We start from the raw sequence: 25,422 nt of genomic DNA, 5'->3' as shown, positions 1-25,422 counted from the left end.
GATGGGCCGAAGAACCTGTTTCCATGGTGTCTGCCTCTGTGACCGCTTGTGCTTAGCAGATTCCTACTGTGTAACATCACAACTACTGATGATGCCTGTGCAGACATGAGAACTGATATAAGAACTGATGAGGGAAAATAAAAAATGATTGACCAGGTGGTTACTGGAGTGAGTGCTTCTTGCCTTTTGTGAGATGTGTTTTTCCTTTGGAGCAATGGAGCAACATTCTTTACTTGATACCAACAAAAAGATGCTGAAGGAACTCTACGGGTCAGGCAGCATCTGTAGAGAGAAATGGACACGCGACGTTTAGTGGAGTGATTTTGGTCTATCCTGATTTCTAAACCAATCACTGCTTGCATGTATCAATATATTCAGCAAAAATCGTTTGAAGGTTGGTTCCTTCATATACTCCTATGATAACTATATATCCTCTGACTATGTATCTCTTCTCCCTAATAGCAAATATAGGATGGGAAGGTTAGGAGAGGTGGGCTTGACTGAGGTGATGAGGATTTATTGGGAGGAGGTTGAATGTGTGAGAAGGAGTGGTACCAATGAGGTGGATTGGGCGATTGGGATGGGAACTTCAGTAGATGTGAGCAGGTGATAGACTGTGATTGGAAAAGGGGGCAAGATAATCGTAAGGGTGTTGGGAAGGAGGCAATTGACACAGGAAACTGGCAGAAGTTGGTATAATTGGGAGTGGGGAGAGTGATTGGGAATACTTGAGATAAAATTCATTGGATAAGGCTTGGGAGTGAGTGGGAAAGGAGAACTGTAAATAGAAAGACAGATAACCAGGAAACAAGCTCTCCACATTTTGTATCAGTGTGGTGATCCTTTAAGGGACATGGTTCCTATAATAAATGTACTGATCATATTGTTAACGACTCTGTCTAGTGGTTGGATGGTGCTAGCAAATAAAATGGCTTGCACACAAAAGTACTGTATGTGGTGAGAAAGCTGCTGAACTATGAGTGTTTGTGCAGACAGAACAATGCTGTTGTAAGAACTGATGAGAGGAAATGAAAAAAAAGATTAACCAGATGGTTCCTGGAATGAATGCTTCTTGCCTTTTGTGAGATGTATTTTTTTTTCCTTTGGAGCGACATTCTTTACTGATACCAAGTTGGATTTCACAAATTCAGCTATTATCAGCTGGATGGAGGTACATTGCAAGTTAAGATGGCTACAATTGCTATTTCTGATTGTTTCATGGCCCAACTGAATTATGCACTTAACATATAGGGAAAATGAAAAACCTCTTCATTGCAAACGACTTGTTGATAGAAAGGTTTAAGCAGGTGCTAAGCCATAGATAGAAGTTGACAAACCTTTAGTGGTTCCAGCCAAACTAGGCGACAGGATAAATAATTAAATAATTGATTAGATTGTTTGAACAACAAGTGTCCCATCCCCATTCATATGGTGCACCATTTTGAGTTTAACAGGCAGACTAGGCATCCAGATGAAACTGTCGTACATTTGAGATGAATTGCTGAACAAGTTTGAAGCAAGTGTTGTGGGATGACAGTCTGTGGAATCTGTGATGTGCGTACTCAAAGGAGGCTGCTCATGGAGAAGAGATTGAATTTCAAACAGAGAATTGATATTGCCTAAGCAATAGAGACAGCAGTCAATCAAACACAGAACTTGCAACATCGCCCGGCAAAGGCTCAGAATGTTAGCAATCATCCTTGGGGAAAGGGAAGAACAGCCCGAAGGGGGAAGTTATCATTGTGGCAGCTCATGATATTCGAGTTAATGAGAGCCGACATAAATAGTCTGTTTGTCATAATTGTAATATCAAGGGACATCTGAGAGCAGCTTGCTTCAAAGCAAAGGAAGACCATGGCAAACTCGGGTAACCATGCGAAACTTATTCAGAAGAAGAGTAAATGGGATTGTAAAGAAGAACCAGAGGAAATAGGTGTGACCTGGATGGATAGTTGGGAGTTTTTATGTTACATTATAATTTCTTGAGCCTTTCTATATATTGTGTAGTACTAGTACTGCCATATCAGGAACTTGTGAGTAGGAACAATGGCCAGATGGTAAAGTGAGGCTCAAGGAATCCCTTTGTGGCAACTCCGAGGAAGGACTCAAGGCGATAGGAATGTCTGAAGAAAGAGAGTGAAGCACCAAAATGAAGCAAAGTTCCCACTTCTGAATATTGCAGGAGAAGGATCAGACTGATCAATCAGGACTGACCATTAAGAATCAAAATAAATTGGGAACAATTCAGGTGCTTGAAGGATCTGTCTGTATCAGCTGGAGTTGTCAAATACCCCAAGGTGTTTTGCAATGAACTTGGTAGCTTTCAAGATATAAAAGCCAAGATTCATATAAATGTGAATGATACACCTTTATTCTTTAAGGCATGAACTGTTTCTTACAGAATAAAGGAAGGTGTTGGGAAAGAGCTGAAGAAACTATAGTGAGAAAGCCTCCAATGAACCAGTCATGTTCTCTGATTGGGCTGCTTTAATATTTCCTGCAGTGAAGACAGATTTCATCATTAGTACCTGCAGAGATTATGTGAAAAGTCAATGGAGAAACAAAGACAGACAAACAGTCCTTACCTCTGATTTGCGAGCTGGGGGACAGGTCTTTCCAACCCTTGATACGGAACATGGTTCCTAGAAAATGATTTCCATGTACCATAGATCCCAGTGGAATGTTTTTGGTGAATCCAGGGTGATACCTCGGAGAGTCTCAACCAGAGTGCCAACATGGCAGCTAAAATGGCTGCATGGAGTACAAGAGTGGACAGTACAATCACAGTGCAGATGTACGAAGTCAGCCACCAATGTAAGTCACACCTCTGTGTGTGACACCAGTACTGGGTGAATTTGCATTATTGCTCGAATATATGAACATCTCTTTAGCCACAAGCCAAACAGCGTGTTCTCGTGACAAGAAGCAACCCTGTCCTCATACCAGCCTCCAAACACATTCTGCATGGATGAAGAATAGGTAAAGATGACACATTGTGACCTGACTACAAGGCACAAGCTAAGGATTCAGAATGGAGACACAAGAGACTGCAGATGCTGGAATCTGGAGTGTAAAACCAAGTGCTGGAGGAACTCAGTGGGTCAAGCAGCATCTGTGGAGGCAGGAGGATGGTCAATGTTTTGGGTCATCCACCTGTGCTGCTTGACCCACTGAGTTCCTCCAGCAGTTTGTTTTTTGCCAAGGATTCAGATGATGTGGTTGTTCCATCACAAGGAAGTGCAGTAATTCTAAAACAGTTGCTTTAAGGACACTAAGATGTCCTCCATTTCCTGCAACTCTACACTTGCCCTTCCCTCTCCCCAGACAGAACAAAGTTCCCCAGGTCCTCACCTTTCACCCCACTAGCCTGTGTATCCAGCATGTCATCTGTCACCATTTCCACCAGCCCCAACAGGATCCCACTAGCAGCCACCTCCCCTCCCCACCTCTTTCTGCTTTCTGCAGGGACCACTCTCTCTGTGACTCCCTGGTTCACTTATCCCTTCCTTCCCCGGCACATTCCCCTGCAACAGTAGGAGGTTCAATACTTGTCCCTTCACCTCCTCCCTCACCAACATCCAGGGACCTAAACAGCCCTTTCAAGTGAAGCAGAGATTCATGAGAACGTCCTGCCACCTAGTCTATTGCAGTCACTGCTCCTGATGTGGCCTTCTCCGCATTGGTGAGACCAAGCATAGACTAGGTAACTGTTTTGTGAAGGACCGCGTTCTGTCTGCAACGGCCATCTTGAGCTTCCAGTTGCAAGTCATTTCAACTCCCCTTTCCATTCCCACACCAACCTGCCAGTCTGCAGCCTTCTCCATTGCCATGGCGAGGCTAAATGCAAACTATATAGAGCTGGACATAATAGAAATAGGCCCTTTGGCCAACTATGTTTATGCCGACCATTATCGCTATCTAACTAGAAGAATAGCACCTCATTTTCTGCTTGGGTAGCCTACCCAATGGTATGAGCATTGAATTTTCCAATTTTAGGTAACCCACTCCCCCTATGTTCCTTTCCCACTCCCACTAGTCCACCCAGGGTCTCTCGTCCTTTGATCACCTTTTCCATCCCTCTTCCCCCTCCTCGTTACCAAGACTCAACACCATCTCACACCTACCGGGACCTGTTTCCATGCTGCAGCTCTCCATGAACTTTGCAAAAAAATCCACAAGTAGCTCCTCTCAACCCGTGACCCTGGCAAATAAACCATGATCAAGGATACATATGGAATTTGAAGGTCCACTTATGGAAAATAAGTGATTCTGATTGTAGTAGATCCACATTCAATAAACGGATCACAGTGATAGAACTGATGATTTGATGGCCTCCCAGAGTTAGTTGTGATGGACATTGGAAGTGACTTCACTAATGCTGAATCTGCTGAAATCCTCAGAAGGAATGGAGTCGAGCAGGTACACACAGCTCCTTCCCATCCAACTTCAAGCAGTTCAGACTGGGAAAATGAAGAAAAGAGGGGAAATAAAGCTCAAAACTTGCACATTTCTCATTTCACTAGCAAAAACAGGACATGTGGGTACCAGGCAGATGTGCCAGAGCACATTTGGATTTGATGGCACCAGAGCTTGTGATCGCTATATGGATGATGATGATTCTATCCTCGTGCTGCTTGTCACAGGTGGAAGCTAGTTATCAGGACTGATCATTGATCAACTAGACCCGTCTTGTTTGTGGTTTGCCTAGCTGATAGTTGCTTGGTGGAGAGTGATCAAGGCCACGTATGACTTTGCACGTTGTAGTTATTGAATAAATCAGACAAGCATTTGTCGGAACCAGCAGTTTCCTCATGTGCTACAGAATCCAACGAGGTGACACCCCGAGAATAAATGTTACTGTTTACTGATGTTGCTCCAGCACAAACTCAACTGTGTTGTTCTTAATGAGCAGGGGAAACCACAGGTTGAACTCACAAATGTAGGAATAATGTTTTTACAAAAACTGAGGATGCTGGAAACACTCAGCAGGTTAGGCAGCATCTGTGGGCAGACAGACAAAGAACATTTCAGATGGAAGGTCTCTTGTCAGTTCAGATTCCTAGCATTTGCAGCTTTTTTGACTAATATTTAAAGTTGGTTTTAAGTTATGCTGCAGCTTTGTACTTCTGTTGAGGGTGTTTTATATATGTATGTTTTCATCCACAGAAAGCGGGGAAAGATTTTGAAATCCTTTAACCCCAGGGTAGAGGAGTCCAAAACTAGGAGGCACAGGTTTAAGGTGAGAGGGGAAAGATTTAAAAGTGACCTAAGAGGCAACTTTTTCATGCAGAGGATGGTGAGTATATGGAATGAGCTGCCAGAGGAAGAAGTTGAGGCAGGTACAGTAGTATCATGCACTTGGGTAGGTACACGGAGGGCAAGGCTTGGAGGGATATGGGCCAAATGCAGGAAATTGGGACTAGCTTGGTGGACAACATGGTTGACATGGACTGGTTGGCCGAAGGACCTCTGTCCGTGCTGTATTGCTCTATGACTCTAAGAGACAGAGTTCTTTTAAGAGAAGCTGTGATTGCCTTGTTTTCACCTCCATCTAGTGGTTAGATGATGCGGGGAGGAAAGTTGCTCTACTGTGAACATTGCTTTAGCTCAATGCTTGCAGAGCTGGAATGGTGTTGTAATGATAGTCAAGTTGAACGGTTATACAGCCCATGGGGAAAACAACAATGATCTGAGTATGCTGGCAACACACAGTTGGTCAACCAATATCTAGACAGTGAAACATCAGATAAATAGAAACTTCAGTGACTTCTCTTCACATGTCTTGAAGATCATTTAGCCATTGAGTCTCTGCTGGCTTTCAGACCATTCCCATCAGCCTCACTACCTATTTAAGTTCTCTCGTACATGGATGGCCATCATCTCACCACTGATCCACCTGCCGACATTAGATCACAAGATCACAAGACAAAGGAGCAGAAGTAGGCCATTCGGCCCATCGAGTCTGCTCCATGAGCTAAACTAAAACTATTCCTATCTAGCCCCAATTGCCTGCCTTATCCCCATATCCCTTGATACCTTGACTAATTAGATACCTATATATCTCCTCCTTAAACGTCTCCAATGATGGGGCCTCCACAGCTGTACGTGGCAAAGAATTCCATAGTTTCACTACCCTCTGGCTAAAGAAATATCTCCTCATTTCTGTTTTAAACCTGTACCCTCTAATTCTAAGATTGTGCCCTCCGGTCCTGGACTCACCCACCAAGGGAAACAGCTTAGCCACATCTACTCTGTCCAGTCCTTTCAACATTCCAAATGTTTCTATGAGGTCCCCTCTCATTCTTCTGTACTCCAGTGAGTACAGTCCAAGAGCCGACAAATGCTCATCGTATGTAAGCCCTTTCATTCCGGGAATCATCCTTGTAAATCTCCTCTGAACCCTCTCCAACATCAGTACATCCTTCCTAAGATATGGGGCCCAAAACTGCACACGGTATTCCAAATGAGGCCTCACCAGTGCCCCAAAGAGCCTCATCAACACTTCCCTACTTTTATACACAATACCTCTCGAAATGAATGCCAACATAGCATTCACTTTCTTTACCGCCGATCCGACCTGGTGGTTAACCTTTAGGGTATCCTGCACAAGTACCCCCAAGTCCCTTTGTACTTCTGTACTTTGAATTTTCTCCCCATCTAGATAATAATCTGCCCATTTATTTCTTTTTCCAAAGTGTACAACGGCACATTTCTCAACATTGAATCTCATCTGCCATTTCTTTGCCCATTCTCCTAAACTATCTAAGTCTCTCTGCAACCTTCCTGTTTCTTCAATACTCCCTACTCCTCCACCTATCTTGGTGTCATCTGCAAACTTAGCCACAAAACCATTTACTCCATCATCCAAATCATTAATGTACAAAGTAAAAAGAAGCAGCCCCAACACAGACCCCTGCGGAACACCACTAGTAACCGGTAGCCAACCGGAACAGGATCCCTTTATTCCCATCCTTTGCTTTCTGCCAACCAGCCAATGCTCCACCCATTAGGTGCAATTTACTCGACCAAATTCACCTACCAACACAACTGGACAGACCTATTAAGTATTTTCAGTTCCTTTCTCAAACTTTACTTTTATTTCTATTTATTTAGTTAGTAAAAACATTGATGGTTTAATTTGACTGTTGAATCTCTGACTGGACTTCTGTTTCATCACATTTGATTGACATAATGTTGATTTAAATAACTTGATTATTATTTCAAATATTTAAGGTATCTATTAAAAACTGGCTTGACAGTTTTAGTTCTTTTATTGATGGGAGCCACATAGGAATTTGAATTGTGGGTGAATTTTCTTTTTAATTATAATATGATGAAAGGAAAGCTTTAGCTTGTGTATGCACTTAATTAAACAATTATAACTGTAATGAGTAGGACAAGTATGTAATTGTCACATGTATTCCAGGCAGGTTAGTCCATCCTTCAAGGAATGTTACGTCAGATGAACTAATAGCTAATTTGGTTTTACCCCCTGGGTTTATTGGAGTGAAGCTCATGAGATTGTATTTACAGGCTCACAGAAGAATTTCCCCATTCCAGCTGGAGTGTGAAGAAATATTGAGAAAGAAATTGAGATATATTACAATTTCAATGGCAGAACTTAAAAACTGAAGAATGTGGTGGGATATTTTGCATTCTAGACTTTAAAGAAAAGGGAAAGGCAAAATAACAAACATAATTAAACCAAACTAATGGCAGCGGTGCATAACATTCTTTGAGAGAGAGCTGGATTTACTGTCCAAGCTATGGGTAACCCAGAGGAAAATTACTCTACCTTAACAACACTCATGGGGAAATTCTTTCTACTACTTTATCAAACTCATAACCACCAGCACAAAACAGTCAAGGGCAGCAGTCACTTGGGAACACCAATGTCGGCAGGTCCCCCTTCAGGTTGCAGAACATCTTGACTTGGAAATACGTCACCACCCCTTCATCATCACTGCGTCTAAATCCTGAAACTTCCTGCCCTACAGCACTGTGGGAGTACCTTCATCAGATAGACTGCAGCAGTTCAAGAAGGCAGCTCACCACCACCTTCTCAAAGGTAATTAGTGGTCGGCATAAAGTTATGGAGTCGTACAACACAGAAACAGGCCCTTTGGCCCACCAAGTCCACGATGGCACCCGTTTACGCTAACCTAGACTCATCTCAGTTTATTCTCCCGCTCTTTCCCATCACTATGTCCCAGATTTTCATTCCACACGAGCAGCAATTTATAGTGGCCAATAAATGTTGGCCTAGCCAATGACGTCCGGGTCCCAAAAATGAAAAAGTAAAAAAAAAATCCAGTTGCAGATATTTTTAATTGTCTACATGAAGACACAAATACTGGAATTTATTAACAAACTAGATTCTGCTCATTTTTCATAAAACCGAAAAAAACCATCTATATCTCCCTGTCACTTCAACTGATATGTCAGTCCTCGGCCTCCTCCACTGCCAGGAGAATTCCAAGTGCAAACTGGAGGAACAGCACCTCATTTTCCGTCTTGGAACCTTGCAGCCTAACGGCATGAACATTGAATTCTCCCACTTCAGGTAATCCCCACCCCCCTTCCCCACAACCCCCCCCCCCCCCCCCCCCCCCCACCATGCTTCTTCTTCCCTTTCCTAGCCTATCTCTTTTTTCTACCTTTTTTCCCTTTCCCTCCTTACCTTTGACCCATCCCCCGGTGGATCTGCTCTCCCCTCCTCCCCCTCACCCGCCTATCACTGTCTCTTACCTGCATCTACCTATCACTACCCTGTGCCCACCCCGCCTCCCCTCTTTTGTCCACTTATCACTGCTCTGCTTTTCCCTCCTATATATTGGGCTTCCCTTTTTTCCTATCTTCAGTCCTGAAGAAGGGTCCTGACCTGAAACGTTGACCTCCTGCTTTTCTCCACGGATGCTGCCTGGCCTACTGAGTTCCTCCAGCATCATCGTGTTTTTCATCTAGATTCCAGCATCTGCAGTCCTTTGTTTCTCTTTTCGAAAGAAACCAGTAACGAAGGCCTCATTAAAAATGAAAGGAATTATTCCTTGTGGTTTTAAATGTTTAATAACATAATCTACTTGTAATCATTTTTAGGCTTTATCAGTCCTGGGGACTCAATATCAGTGTGAGTTGGTATCTAGAAAGTGCCAAAATATAATTACTTTACATATTAAATTAACCTTCAATTACTAAAATAATGCAAACATACCCTGCTCTCAACCCCTCCAACCCTGTAGTTAATGTTAATTTGTTTTCTTTTGACTACCCAACACTCTGACCACATAAAACACTATCATTTTAAACTTTTCCAAATCAAACCTCTGAAATGTCTGAACTTTCAGGATTTCTGTTTGCCTGACAAACTGTAGATATTATCTCCCACCACTTCTCTGACTCCATCATCCACCACCAGTTCCAACTAACCTCGCTGTTTCCATAAATAAACTGTGGACAGGAAATCGCCTCTGCTTCATCCGTGGTAATCGAAAAAGGCTAGGACAAGTTGTGTGTTAACCACCTTGGGGGTGTTTTATTGTTTGCAACCTAAAATAGTTTTAGGAAGTTAGCTTGAACTGTTAAAAGTTTAGGATCCACGTGGAAAGAAGCCAAACTGAGTGGTGAGATCTCCTGTCTATCTCGTGCTTTGATGTGTTGGAGGCTCTGGGCTGGCTGATAAAACACATCTTGTGGGATGGGCCAGATGTTGTGCTCAGGTGTTAATGGCAACCAAGTTCACTGAGCTGCAGCTTTCATGGAAAGCTATACACAATAAATCTATAGGATATCACTGCAGGAAATCATCAGGGCAGTGACCTAGACTCAAGCATCTTCAGCTGCTTGAGTCTAGGTCACTATTGACATTCCTGCTATCATAAGATGAGAAGGGAGGATGCTTGTTGATGATTGTACACTGTTCAGTTCCATTCAAAACTTCTCATCAAACAAAGAGGTCCACATCTACATGCAGAAGACCTAGGCAACAGAAAAGTATGGATAAGTGGCAATTAACATTTGCACCATGCAGTAGCCATCTCCAACAAGAGAGAGTCTAACCACCAACCCTTGATATTCAGTGCATTAACGTCACTGTGCAGAAGACCTAGGCAACAGTAAAGTATGGATAAGTGGCAATTTAACATTTGCACCATGCAGTAGCCATCTCCAACAAGAGAGAGTCTAACCACCAACCCTTGATGTTCAGTGCATTAACGTCACTGTGTAGTCCATCATTAATATACTGATGGTCAGAATTGACCAAAAGCTCAACCGATCAACATAAAAACCATGGTTATAACAAGAGATCAGAGATTGGGTAATCTACAGTGAGTCACTCACCTCCTGATACTCCAAAGCTTTTCCACCATCCACAAGAACACAAGGAGTACGATGGAACACACTCCACTTGCAAGGGTGAGTGCAGTTTGGAGAACACTCAAGAAATTCTGCACCATCCAGGGAAATGCAGTCATCCACCACCCTAATTATTCATTCCTTCCACCCTAGCACACCGTGACTCTAGTGTGTGCCATCTATAAAATACACATGGTCACTCACTTAGGCTGGTAAAACATGTCCCAAACAACCTCTACATCCAGGAAGGACAAGACAGTGGGTATATAGGAACACCTCCACCTGGATGTTCCTCTCCACTTCAAAGGCCACTCTGATTTGGATATATATCACCAAACTTTCCTCTTTATTAGCTGTATCCTGGCACTCCTGATCCAGCGGCACTGTGGGAGTATGTTCACCAGAAATATTGCAGTAGTTGCATTTTACCCCTCCTTTTTACTTCATCTATTTAACCCCATCACTTTCCACCTGATCTATGCCCTGCCTGCCTTTGCCCAGAACAATACCTTTCCCTCAACCAACAGCATGTAAACTGACTGTCAGGCTATTATCACAATGCTCTTTGCAAATTACTTACATTGCAACAGTGATGACTCTTCAGAAAGTACTTAGTCACCTGTGAAGTACTTTCGTACATCCTCAAGACACAAAAGATCTTGAGAGGCTTAGAGATGACAGAGGTAACTGTAGAGGTGGGTCAATTACAATGTTTAAAAGACATTTAGACAGGTACATGGATAGGAAAGGTTTAGAGGGATAAGGTCAAACACAGGCAAATGGGACTAGCTCAGGTAGACAAGAAGGTCAGCACGGATGAGTTGGTCTGAAAGGGTCTGTTTCCATGCTGTGTACTCTCGGACTCTAAATTTGAATGCACTGTTCTGACCCCTAGATGGGTTCGGACATGGGCATCAATTGCAATGTCAAGTTGATTGCTGGTCCTGGACTGAAAACTTCAGGTGCCCAAGGCTTCAGGGACAATAGTTTGGCATTGCACATTTCCATACTGAAAATGTGTGCCACACGGTTCTCCTTTCTGAGGCCAAACTCATGGCTTCGGCAGCCACAGTTCCAAGTGTGCTGTCACCAGGGGGATTGATCATTAATGGAAGTATTGGGAATGGGGCAAAATCAGACCTTCATTGTTCAAAGTGTTGGGGTATCATTGAAATAGTTCAGAGGTGGGGATCAAGGATTAGACATCCATTATTAAAGTGAGGTAGTGAATAGAGACTAGGTATGTATTTTGAAGGGGCAATCTTGGGCCATGAACTGGATGGGGACCAGTGATTGGGATTTTCAATCTGTGGCATGCTGTGGTCGGTTGAGTTTGAATGAAGATAAATAATTAACTTCTCCAGCAGTTGTCCCACTCGGCGGCTGTGATAGACCCATGTTGCCCTGCTGGCACCCAACAGCTGGTGTCCTCAGACCAACATGATCTACGTTCCCCTTCAATGTTGGAATGATGTCATCTCGTACATCCCTCAAATCAGGAGCAAGTGGATTGATAGAATTTACATTGTATTATGATATTACACAGTTGAACAGCTAGGGATGTATAAATTCAAGCCACCTTTTTTTATAATAGTTACCAAGCCAAAAATAACAGGGAAATGGAATTATAAAATAGTTTCCTGGTATCAAATGGTGTACTGCAGCAGGGCATCTCCCATAGTTCTTACCTGTATTTCACAGCTTTTATACATCCCTTTGTTTGGTGTCTTTTTCTCCAAATTCCATCATTAATCTATCCTCGAGATGCTTCATCAACAGCTTAACACTAAAGTAACCTTGGCCTCATCCTACTGGATATACCATTCTTCTCCATCCTCTCTGCAAATTAAAATTAACTTTTTGTTTCTCTTTCCCATTCTAATGACGGATCTTTGACCTGAAATGTTAATGCTGTTTCCTCTTCCACAGATACTGGCTGATCTGCTGAGTGTTCCCAGTATTTTCTGTTATGTTTCCTTATTGTTATACCGTTGTCTTATGATTCAACACAGGCAATGTCATGAGAATTCAATAAAAAGGATAATGCTAATATCTCTGATGGTATTTAATTCTAAGCCTTTGCAAACCCAGAGGGAGTTTTTTTTTAATTTTTTAAAAATTTTATTTACAGTGTGGTAACAGGCCCTTCCGGCCCAACGAGTCCGCGCCGCCCATTTTAAGCCCATATTAACCTACCCGTACATCTTTGGAATGTGGGAAGAAACCGGAGCACCCGGAGGAAACCCACGCAGACACGGGAGAGAACGTACAAACTCCTTACAGACAGCGACGGGAATCGAACTCTGATCGCTGGCGCTGTAATAGTGTCGGGCTAACCACTACGCTACCGTGCCGCCTCATTCCTGAATGAGTCGTTTCATTTCATTTTTTATTTTTTAGGTTTGCTGGCTTCCTTTTTGATGTCTTGGGTCAATGTGTCTGCTCCTCTTTGGATGCTGTGGGGTTTAAAGGAGAGTTTGTGACCAGTCACTGCCCCAGCTCCTTGTACATCATTTGGTGCTCTTTAAAGTTCCAGCCCCATGTTATTTTTGGCTCTGTAAATATTATAAGATTATAAATAAACGGCATGTGAAGCAGCAGGTGGGTTCGCTAATCAGAGCAAATGTCTGATGCTAAATAAGTTTATATTTACATTGCTGATGAGACACAGTGTTAAATTGTACTTTTAGATTATCCAAGGCAATTTTGTGGAAGTTGGGATTTGTTTCCAATTTCCATATCTGAATAAATTATGCAAATACACAGTTGAACAACCATGTTTTTCAAAGCTTCATACTTTCAGAGGAGTGGTGTGTGGAGAATGTCTTGTTCAAAGCTGTTCTTTGAGTGAAAAACATAGGGGAGAAGTTTTCAAAATGTCTGAGGCATTTTCCCACACTGCTAATTTTATTAAAGGTTTCCACAATTATTCCCAAAGTATTGGCAACTATAACCATAAGAAGCATGAGAAAGAGAAGCAGGAGAAGGTAATTTGGCCCTTTGAGTCTGCAGTATCCCCATATTGCTTGATCCCTTTAATGTCCCATGACCTCTGTTTTGAATGTAATAAAGAGTGTGCCTACACAGCTCTTGGTGCAGACAATTACAAAGCTTCACCAGACTCTAAGTGAAAAAAGTGCCCTTATTTCAGTCCTAAATTGTCTACCCCTCATCTTGAGGCTGTGATTCATACTTCCAGACTCCATAGCTGGGGGGATCCATCCTCCCTACACTTAACCTATCAAAGTTTGCATATTCGCTGTGACAACTTCTCATTCTTTCAAACTTTTGAGAATGAAGGCCAAGCTTACTCAATCTCTCATCATATGACAGATTTACCATCATATGGACCACTCTGGTGCATCTTCACTGCAAACACTATAGCAAGTATATATTTTTTTAGATTAGTCCTTTGTTATTTGAATATATCTCCACAAGGATCCATAAGAAAAATATAGTCTGCTACTGCTATGGAAACTAAATGTTGACCCTACTGCACCAGAGAAGATTCTCTTTGTATTTGCCAAGCCTTCCAACCCCACAGTGGAGAGATATCACCATTCTTTTTCATTTTTAAAAAGTGGTTCTAAAAGCCATTCCCCTCCTTGTTGATTTCCCCTTTCTCCCACACCCTTTCAACTGTTGCACCTTGGGTGCTTAATAACTTAGACCAGATGTGTTTTTCAGCTAGTCCACGTACAAATGGCACAGTGGCAAAGCAGGTAGTGCTGCTATTTCATAGCTCCAGTGACCCAGGTTCAATTCTGACCTGATGCTGTCTTGCATGGAATTTACACATTCTCCCTGTTACCATGTGGGTTTCCTCCAGATATTCTGGTTTCTTCCCATATCACAAAGATATATGGGTTGGTAGGTTAATTGGCACTGTAAACTACTGCTAGTGTAGATGTGTGAAAGGATAGATTATAGGGGAACAGAACAGGGGAATAGGATTGATGGGTTGGCTCTGAGAGCTGGCATGGAATTGATGGGCTGAATGATCACCCACTGAGTCACAAGGAAAATTAAAATATGAGAAACTTATCTCACAGCATCCGGTCCAGAAATACGCTAAGGGAACCACAGAATGGGCTGTAGAGGTGTGAAAAGCTCATTAGAGAGTCAGGAAAGAAATGGGAAAATGATAGAAGACATTGAAGAGGGGAATTAGACACTCGGGCTAGAAGAATAAATTTGAGACAGAGGGTTGACTACATGGTTTGTGATTTTTTTCAAACACAAGAATTTCACTTACAATGGCCTCCAGTTCTGTTTGATTTTACCTCGGTCTCTTTACTCCTGCATAGAGAGTAGGTTTCCCAAGGAATCTAACCACACAAAGGCATCTGAAGTTCATTGCCCACCTTGAATGGAAATTATTCAAAATTATTCTGGAAGTGCCATGATCCATTTTCCATGAAACTCCATCAACCACCAAAACATTGTATACAGATGAAGAGAGGAATATTCACAGGAAGCTCCCTCACAACAGAGGGGTAGCTTAGTTGCTGACTAGTTCAGGATAGTAGGTGTTACAATGAAGCCTGGTGGTCTCAATCCCAAGAGCACCAGTATCAGCATGTTTTTTTTATGGGGACTATCAGCAATATTGAATATTCATTTCTGTCAGGCTTTAACTTCGAAGTTATGTCTAGAACTTCCGGGTGTGTCTTGGTCCTGTCAGCATTCATATTTCCAACCAGTGGCAACCTCTGGGCCTGGGAGCTCTCTCCTCAGTTATATCTCTTGGAAGTGCACTGAAAGACAGACAGCTTTTTAGGACATTGGTATTACCTTACCCAGTATGGTTAAGCAAAAGGAAGTTTGACTGTAAAAATAGACCAGCGCAGAAAGAATTTATTTGGAGGTTCCCAGTATAAAATAAACCAGGAGAGGGTCAATATCCTTGCCTCTGTATCCCTTTTTCATTTTATTTCTTTCATTGCATTTAAGGTGAGATGGGGTAGGTTCAGAACAGACGTGAGGGGTACGTTTTTCACTCAGAGAGTGGTGGATGCCTGGAATGTGCTGCCTGATAGAGTGGTGGAGGCAAATTCATTGGGGGTTTTTAAAAGGGGCTTGGATGGGCACATGAATGAGAGGAAAATAGAGAGATGGGCATTCTGTAGGGAGGGGCGATTAGCTATGTCAGCACAACATTGTGGGCCGAAGGGCCTGTTCTGTGCTGTACTGTTCAATGTTCTATTTCATTATTCTCCTCCCCTCTGTGAGGTGGGATCTCAAGTGAAAATGAACATTTCTAAGTGGTTACTCTCTGGATAATTTCTGTTGTTCGCAAACTAGTTTTTAAGAAATGGCTTTTGAGGCAGATGACCTTAAGGGATGCCTGAGTAGACGTTCTCTGTCCCATTCGGCTCAAAAATGTGTTCGTCCACAAGTTGTTGGGAGAGTGGGCCTATCAGGATCAGTGACAGCACGAGAGGATCTAGGACTTTGCTGAGTGATTGGACCACCAGGGAATATCATTAACCAATGAGGTTTAAAGCTCTAGAAATGAATGGGGAGTTTGAAGAGAGAGGCTCAGAGTGGATGGGTTTAATATCATTGGTACAGGAAAGGAAATAAAGGAAAGTGGCATGGTAGCGTAGCGGTTAGCGCTACGCTATTACAGTGCCAGCGATCGAGGTTTGATTCCCGTTGCTGTCTGTAAGGAGTTTGTACATTCTCCCATGTCTGCGTGGGTTTCCTCCACATGCTCCGGTTTCCTCCCACATTGCAAAGATGTACGGGTAGGTTAATTTGGGTTTAAAATGGGCGGCGCGGACTCGTTGGGCTGGAAGGGCCTGTTACCACACTGTAAATAAAAAAATGCAGAGAAAGATTGGATTCAGTGAGAGCAAGAGAAAAAAATAGTCTCCATCAGCCATTCAGAAATTATTTTAATTTGTAATTGTTCACTTCCTGAGCTGGTGAGTTGAGTGGTAGTCATTAACAATTTACATGTCATTGAAAGGGTATTCATGTTATTAATTATTGCATTTAAGATTTCACTAGCTTAATGGCTATTTAATGGGGAAGTGCAGGAACTTTGTGAAAACCATTTAAGGTAAGGTTAAGGGTGAAATGCTTTAAATAGAAAGCTAATAGTGTAACAGCAAATACTATCCACCAGCTTGTAGGTCTCTCCTCCTCATCTCAGGTTGCAGCATGTTTGTAGCATTAGTAACATGGTGTATTATTCAGAGACTTTTTTCAGCAAATTATGGTCCTTTGTTATTAACACATAGAGGCGTGGACATACAGCAGCTATTTAGTTAGTTACTTAAAGTGTATGCAGATAATGTTCAGCAACACAGTCCACATCACGTTTCATTGTTTCTCCGATCAGTTGATTGTGTGTGATCAAAAGACCAGATGAATCACTATCAGGATCCCACTGTGCAGCCTGAGGAAAGATATGCTTCAGGACGTTGCTCGAAGATAAGTATGTTGTTGCAAGCACTGCACACGCCCCCACTTCTAGGCAGATGACTGGTATCTGCCTTCATTCGGGTATGGAGTGTTAAATCAAGGAAGAATATCAATTCAGATTAAATTTTACAGAGCAAATGAGATCTCTAAGTAAAAACAATGGTGGTTTGCTTGCACACAATCTACATTTCGGGAATTATATTATTAGATACGATATTCATATTTTTTTATTATGCTCTTTATCTTTTTCTTTTCTATTCATGGTATTTTCTGTTTGAAGATTAAAATGGCAGGCATCAACGTGTATAACCAACAAACAATCTGCTGAAGGAACCCAGTGGATCTGTGGGAGGAAAGGAATTGTCGACGTTTCAGTTCGAAACCCTCCATCAGGACTCCATAAAAATGTTTCTCAATAAGTATCTATAAGTATGAAATTCTATTCTAGCTTTACTTTCTCACTGACAGATTTTCTTCTGCTTCTAGTTACAGATTTCTAATCTGCTGTTTTGACCTTTGAAGCATGATCTTTGGACTAAAGTCCCCAGGATGAGGTACCGACTCCTTTTCAGTTAATCACAAATGTGTATTACCCCAGTTTCTATATATGAGGTATAATATAACAGTTATATGTAATGGAAATGACTGGTTGAGGCTGAATGTATTCCCATTCAACCAGCAAAAATTGAGCAGCTAAAACTTTCGATGTTGCTTGCTTCTACAGGAGGTGATCCAGGGGTTGCTAGCTGGTGTCCAGAGTAGCCAGTAAAGACGCCCATCCAAAGCTGGCTGGGTCTTTTTTAATATGTGTATCCCTTGTCCCATTGATGTCACTGGGACATGTGCAATTTTAATCATAGAAAAGGTGGAGGGGGGTGGAGTGGAGATGAGTGTTCAGCTAAATGACTAACCAATTAAGATAATCAAGACAAGACAGCACTTAATCTTTCTTAACGTTAACTACAGAGTCAGAAGGAACAATAATGCTCCTCAGGGTGTTACAAGTATATTTAATCTCCCCTGCCATGAACTGGCCCCCTGATCATGGAATCCAACACTTGTTCCTGCTGTCATTACATCTGCAAATGTGGAGCAATTATCTTCTGCTTCCCAGCCCAAAGTGTGGTTCCTTTGGAAATGGGTGATTAGAAAGATGTTTTGCTTAAAGCTAAAGTCCACAATCCTAAACTCCAGTTCAGATTGCTTTTGTCTTTGTGATAAAATGTGTGAGGATCCTTGCCATTGTGCAGCACACAGACAGGAAGGTGCTAGAGGTTGTATGGAAACTCTTGCAGGCCGATAGGTACAAATAAATCGCTCCAATCCATAAGTCTTCTTTGGTCCAGGGGAATGTGGAATTTAAATTATAGAGTCCATGTAGAACCAGCAGAGCAGAATTGTGATGTAACCAGGATAAGAAGATTTGGGAAGAAACAACAAAGGTAGGTTTATTAGTTTCAAATACAGAAATGATGAAGAACTCAGCCAGTCGAGCAGCATCTGTAGGAAGAGAAACCAGTTCATGTTTCAGGTTAGAGACCTGCATTAGAACTGAGAAAGAGAAAAAAACAACTTAATCTTAGTAACAGAGAAGTTGGAGGAGGCCAATGGGTGGAATAAAGAGAATGTCTGTCTCAGGGTGAAATGATGGACAGCCATTGAATGGACAGTAGGGAATGGCTCTGGCAGTGGGGAAGTAGGGAATGGCTCTGGCAGTGGGGAAGTAGGGAATGGCTCTGGCAGTGGGGAAGCCATGTTTCAGGAAAAAGAAGAGGACATTTCCAAGGCATAGTTTGATGCTTCAGATGGTTGACGTGGTCCTTCCAGAGGGTAGCAAGGAAAACAGTTCATTTCTAACAGTTCATTTTTGGAAACATTTCTAACTGCAAGTGCATACATTTTCAATTCTTTCAACAGACTTTGTCTAACGCTGGAACAAAGGAGGCTGATTTGAAACTAACCTCACCAGTTTACATCAACCTCAGACACTGACCTCAGTTGTAAAATTGTACACAGCAAATGGCCCCTGTTGAACACAGTGACATCAGGCTTTAGAACCCTCAAGATTATTTATTCAATTAGCACTCTGTACTAATTAAATGCATATTTAATTCATATTGTGTTTCCATCTTTAACCAGGAAAAAGTTAATTCATTCACTTGGTGGTTTGTGCTGATCCTCAAGAGAGTTGGTAACGTAAAGGCTAATAGAATTTGCACTAGTGGTTGTAAAACATTTTGACAATCAAAATATTGATATCATTTCCTCCTTGGCAAGGATTGATTGGTAAAGTTCAGATAGTTCAAGAGGTTCAGAGGTTAAGGATTTATCTGGGGCCTTAGATGAATACGATTGTTGGAGTATTGATTCCTGTATTACCACAGGCAGGGGAAAATTGTATAAAAATTAATGATTTTCAACATTGTACTTTGATTGTGCTGATGAACGTACTTAATAAAAAGCTTGCATGAACTGGAGTTCAACTAAACTGCAGCCAATATCAACCTTATCCAGAATGACTAACAGTTATCCAGAACAGGAGCAGACCAGTGAGTTTGGTTGCCCTTTTCTTATTATTGACTGCAGTGGAGTGGAGTGAGCAATCATTTTGTGATAGGTTTTGATATAAAATTGATTACTCCATGGGGACTGTAATTTCTCACTGATTTATATGATTGCAAGCATATTTGAGCTCAGGGCTGAAATTATCCCTGGCATTGAATAAAAAGGTTTATACTTTTACTTATTTGTATGACAGTGTTGTTCTAAAAGCCAGTAACATGTGCTGAAGCTTTGGAGTAGTTAGAACTATTTCTGGGTATTCAGATGTGATGGAGGTCTTCGTGATGTGATGGGGCAGTGATGAAGGGTCGATCTCTGGCATCAGAGTGGAGATTTTATGTGAAGACGATGGGTTTCAGCTTTGGAACAAGGAAAGGAGAGAGGGAACAAACAGAAATTTCTTTCCATTGCAGTTTCTCACCTGAAACATACTTGCCATACAGAACCTTTGGTGAAGTTCTCTTGGTGGGTCACCTCATCATTGACTTCCACACCTGTGCAATGCAACATTGAAGACAGTCAAGCTGGAGGTGAGATGCCATTACACCTGAGCTCCTGCTTCACTGTTGGGCTCAGCCCTGAGAACAGGGCTAGACCACAGATGTCCAGAATTGAGTGGCTGATTGTACTTTGCATCTAACCCTTTCATTTAAAGCTATTTGTTTAAATGAGATGAAGTAGTGATTTATTTTCCTTATTTTAATTTTTTTTTAAAATGGATTTATATCACAAATGAGTTTTAAGTAAATGCATTTTTTTTAATATTTATGATTATTTTCATACGGTAGCGTAGCAGTTAGCACGATGCTATTACAATGCCAGCGATCGGTGTTTGATTCCCGTCGCTGTCTGTAAGGAGTTTGTACGTTCTCCCGTGTCTGCGTGGGTTTCCTCCGGGTGCTCCGGTTTCCTCCCACATTCCAAAGACGTATGGGTAGGTTAATTTGGGTTTAACATGGGCGGCGTGGACTCGTTGGGCTGGAAGGGCCTGTTACCACGCTGTAAATAAAATTTAAAAAAAAATCCTTCTGAACTCTTACGTGACTGTGCATCAGACAACAGCTTCTCACAACATCGAGCTGTCAAAAAGCCAACAGGGAAGTCTGGGGTTAGAATCACACTTTCCACCTCAGGGGATGACTATTGAGAACTCCAGGTCTATTGGACTTACAAACCTCAATGAGTAAATGTGCCGGCAGGAAAAGTACGAGTGTGAGTGCTGGGTGCAGGCTGGATTGAGCACAGTTTTGCCTATTATGTTCATGATTGCTCTGACTGGTAGAATGCTGGAAGCAGATTCAATAGCAGCATTAAAAAAAATTAGATTTATCCCTTCTCAAAAAATATCCAGCACTAAGGGAAAAGCCCAGAGTTGTGACCCTACCTTGGACAGGCCTCTCAAAGAACCAGCACCTGTGATGGGCCAAATGGTCTCCATTCCTGCAAAAAGTTTATGACCAGATCAATTTTCCATATGGGTCTACAAAAGTGATAGTTACATGGAATACAATGGTATAGATGCCAAGGGGGTACGACGGGGTAGATGTTGAGACGTTTTCATTGGTGTGAGAATCTCAAAGGAGGGGACGTGGTTTCAAGAAAAGGGCCGGTCATTTAAAACTAGGGTCTGTAGAAATTTCTTCTTGCAGAGGGTGTTGAATCTCTGGAATTCTCTGCTCTAGGGAGTTGAGGTGGCCAGTTCATTTGAAACATATAAAGTGGAGGTAGATAAATATTTGAAAGATTAGAGAATTGAGGGCTATGAAGACCTGGCACAGAACATAAATTGAGGCCTGGGGTAGATTGAATGGTGGGGCAAGCTTGAGGGGTCAGGAGGCTACTCCTGCTCCTATTTTCTTGAGTACTTGTGAGTATGTAAATGTGAAGGATTATCTCAAATTAAATCATGACAATGGAAGAAGTGGATGTGGGTTCAAACTGGCAAAAGGTTTATTATTAATAAACTCTTCACTGAAAAGTGACCAGCATTTATAATGGTCTTGAGGGCAGGGTTGCAGAAGGAGGAAAGCTTGAATCATCAGTAGAACTGGGTGCTGAATGGCTGAATACCTTCCACAACCAAATCTATTTTGTTGCATTTAGCAGCAAAAACATTGTAATTTTATTGTTAAGACCAATACATCCCACCTTGAGTGTAAAAATCAACTTAGACCAAAGGAGCTTCAAAATGTATTCTGTTGATCTGATGGTTGGCGCCTGTGGTGCTGATTCCGATGTAAGGTTGAGATGCTTGAATTTTACTACTGTTGTTTCCAGGCAGCTCAGGAAGATCGTGCTAATGGTGCTAAACATTTAACAAGGCTGGAGGGATTGAAACATCGTTGGTTGACTAACAGGTTTTGGGAGCAGCTGGAGAAGGGATGCTTTCTACATAATGACTGGAAATCTTGTCTCATTTCTCATTGGAAAATGAGGAATTTATTTAATTTTTATGCCCAGTTGATGGGTAGTTTTTATTTTCCTCAGGTTTCTCCCAATCCCTTGCCAAAACATAATCAGAAAATCTATGTGATTTCCACTCACAAAAGTGTGAGTGCCAACTTTCCAAATGTTCCTGCAAGTATAACGCAAAACTTACAGTGGAGGAATGGCAACTGTCTCTTTCTTAACAATGAACTGCTTCCCTCACCACTATCCCAAATGCCCCTGTTGAAAATCCAATTGCTTTTACTGTACTCAACATTTACACCATCTGAATGTCAATCACTGCATGATTCTCTGCAACATTCTTCATAAAAATCTCATCTCTTCCACTTTTTAAGCCTCTTTGAAAATCTATTCATTCAACACCACCATGATCCTCCTCCCTGATTTCTGTTCATTGCCTGATAGTATCTGAAAAGTGCATTTCACTATGTTTAAGGCACTATATGCAAATACAGTCATTGCATTGATTGGTGAATCCAAATAATTGACAGAAGAGCAGTGATGGGAAAAACTCATTGGGGAAAATTACAGACTGTTACCATGACCAAGGAAGTTGCATCTTATCAGAAGTCAGGGAATCATTGCCAAAATAGTAGCATTTAAATGCAGAATGAGCAAAGGTTCTGAAGAGTTATTAAAATATGTGGTTTATGGCACATTCACTGAGGTAGACCAGGTTTGATAAAGTATAGGAAATTAGTCTCCGTTGAAACAATTGAGTGAATTATTTAGATGAGGGGTCTTTGAATATCCAAAATGTATTCAAAGGCTTATGCATTGAATTCTAGTGGTATAATATACTTAACAAGTAGAAGCAAAAATACAATACTTGATACAACAGCTCATTCTCATTACAATAACCCATGGGCATTGGCTGAGAAGTCCTCATCAAAAATGCCTGTTGTTGAGTTTTAAAGTCTTATACTGTTCATAATGGAGCTTCCTGGGGGACTTATAAGATAAGTGTATTCTAACAGGAGGTTTGTCAGAACTGAAAATGCAATAATGAGGTTTCAGAGTAAAAGGTGTTTTTATTTTCCCCTTGTGGTAAATTGGAAGCTTAGCAGATACTTCATGCACAGGATGTTACAGCATGTTTGAACAGCTGTTACCTGTCATTCACCCACACCTCGCTGTCTAACTTTGCTGCCATCTCAAAATACACTTGATCCATTTAGTGCCGTGGTGAAGGAGTTGGGGCTCACGTGGGGTCGAATTGAGAAATTGCAGTGCTGGGAGACTGAAGCTCAAAGACTCCAAATTAGGGAGTACAGATTTGATTTTGAGTAAGATTTGCTTCTTCTTTGTACCAATGTGGCTAAATCTTAGTAAATCACCCCCATCTACACCAGTTTACTTTATGGGTCATCTCTGAACTATCTCTGAGACTCCCAATCAGTTTTGCTTTTAGGATTGTTTCAGGAATCATGCCTACCAGAAATGAGTGAAACCGGCTTTTCGTGATTTTTATTAATGACTTGGATGAGGGGGTAGAAGGGTGGGTTGGCAAGTTTGCAGATGACACAAAGGTTGGTGGTGTTGTAGATAGTGTGGAGGATTGTCGAAGATTGCAGAGGGACATTGATAGGATACAGAGCTGGGCTGAGAGGTGGCAGATGGAGTTCAATCCAGATAAGTGTGAGGTGGTACACTTTGGAAGGACAAACTCCAAGGCGGAGTACAAAGTTAATGGCAGGATTCTGGGTAGTGTAGAGGAGCAGAGGGATCTGGGGGTTCATATCCACAGATCCTTGAAAGTTGCCTCACAGGTGGATAGGGTAGTTAAGAAAGCTTATGGGATATTAGCATTCATAAGTCGTGGAAGTGAGTTTAAGAGCCACGAGGTAATGATGCAGCTCTACAAAACTCTGGTTAGACCACACTTAGAGTACTATGTCCAGTTCTGGTCGCCTCATTATAGGAAGGATGTGGAAGCGTTGGAAAGGATGCAGAGGAGACTTACCAGGATGCTGCCTGGTTCAGAGAGTATGCGTTATGAGGAGAGACTAAGGGAGCTAGGACTTTACTCTTTGGAGAGAAAGAGGATGAGAGGAGACGTTGGGGGTGTACAAAATATTAAGAGGAATAGATAGAGTAGACAGCCAGCGCCTCTTTCTTAGGGCACCAATGCTCAATACAAGAGGTCATGACTTTAAAGTAATGGGTGGTAAGTTCAAAGGAGATATCAAAGGAAGGTTTTTTACCCAGAGAGTGGTTGGGGCTTGGAATGCCCTGCCTGGAGTGGTGGTGGAGGCAGGTACATCGGTCAAATTCAAGAGATTGCTAGATAAGCATATGGAGGAATTTAAAATAGAGGGATATGTGGGAGGAAGGGGTTAGATAGTCTTAGGCGAGGTTTAAAGGTCAGCACAACATTGTGGGCTGAAGGGCCTGTATTGTGCTGTACTTTTCTATGATTCTATCAGTTTGGATCTATGGAGCATGATTAAAAATAAGGAATTGTTCGTCATCAAAGAGTTGAATTCAAGCATATAGGAAAAATAATACATGTACTTGGGCATATGACAATAAACTTGACCTTAACTTTGAAATAATTTGCTAACTGGCTCCATTTTCCATTTCCTTTTTTTTCTTTGAAATGTTTAGTGAGCTGGACATGGAATTCCATCAGATTATATATCGGGAAGAACACAAGACTGGTTTGGGCTGGGTGCAACCTGCCACCTAGTCACCCTCCCTCACCTGGTCTGGATGTGGACGGCCCACCTCCCTGGCCTTCTGCACACTGGGGTTGAACAGCAAACACTCGGTCTCAGCTGGTACAATATGGAGGTCCTGCCCCCCAAGAAATACCTCTGGCAGATTTTGATAGAAGGGAACAACACAGGTGGATATTTGGCTTTTGTCAAAACTTTGAGACAATAAAAATGTTGTTAAATGCCTTTGGCATTTTATTTAATTAACAGTACGATATAAATCTAACTTGTTCTGATGCAAAAAGAAGTACATTTATGTGAAATTCAGTGTGTAGAATGCTTGCTGTCTATTATCATAAAACAGCTTAACATATGTAGCATTGCCTTGCCAATGTGCTTCCAAACCTCTGGTTACTTTCTACAGTCTTGGAAACAAAGTACTGCTTACAATAAGCACATGGGCTGCTGCCAGCGACCTGGGTTCAAATCCGGATATTGTCTGTAAGGAGTTTGTACGTTCTCCCCGCGTCTGCGTGGGTTTCCTCCGGGTGCTTCGGTTTCCTCCCACATTCCAAGGATGTACAGGTTAGGAAGTTGTGGGCATGCTATGTTGGCGCTGGAAGCTTGGCGACACTTGCGGGCTGCCCCCAGAACACTCTACGCAAAAAGATGTATTTCACTGTGTGTTTCGATGTACATGTGACTAATAAAGATATCATTGTAGCAATGGGTGAACTGAGGTCAAGCAAATTTCCCATACACATCCTGTATCCAGAAATCATACAGCATATCTGTAAATATTGAGACAAAATGTATATAGTCACCATCAGATCATGGGGTTTAGTTGCTGTAACTTAAGGATTATATATTGTATAAAACAGGAAAGGTCTCACTTTTATCTAAGCCAGTCGAATTGTAGCTGCAAGGACAGGTATGAAAGATTTGATATTAATTGCGACATTAAATCCCT

Source organism: Pristis pectinata, chromosome 22 (genome assembly GCF_009764475.1).
Source record: "Pristis pectinata isolate sPriPec2 chromosome 22, sPriPec2.1.pri, whole genome shotgun sequence".
Classification (NCBI taxonomy): domain Eukaryota; kingdom Metazoa; phylum Chordata; class Chondrichthyes; order Rhinopristiformes; family Pristidae; genus Pristis; species Pristis pectinata.
The sequence above is the reverse complement of the archived record's forward strand: the minus strand, read 5'-3'. Positions refer to the sequence as shown.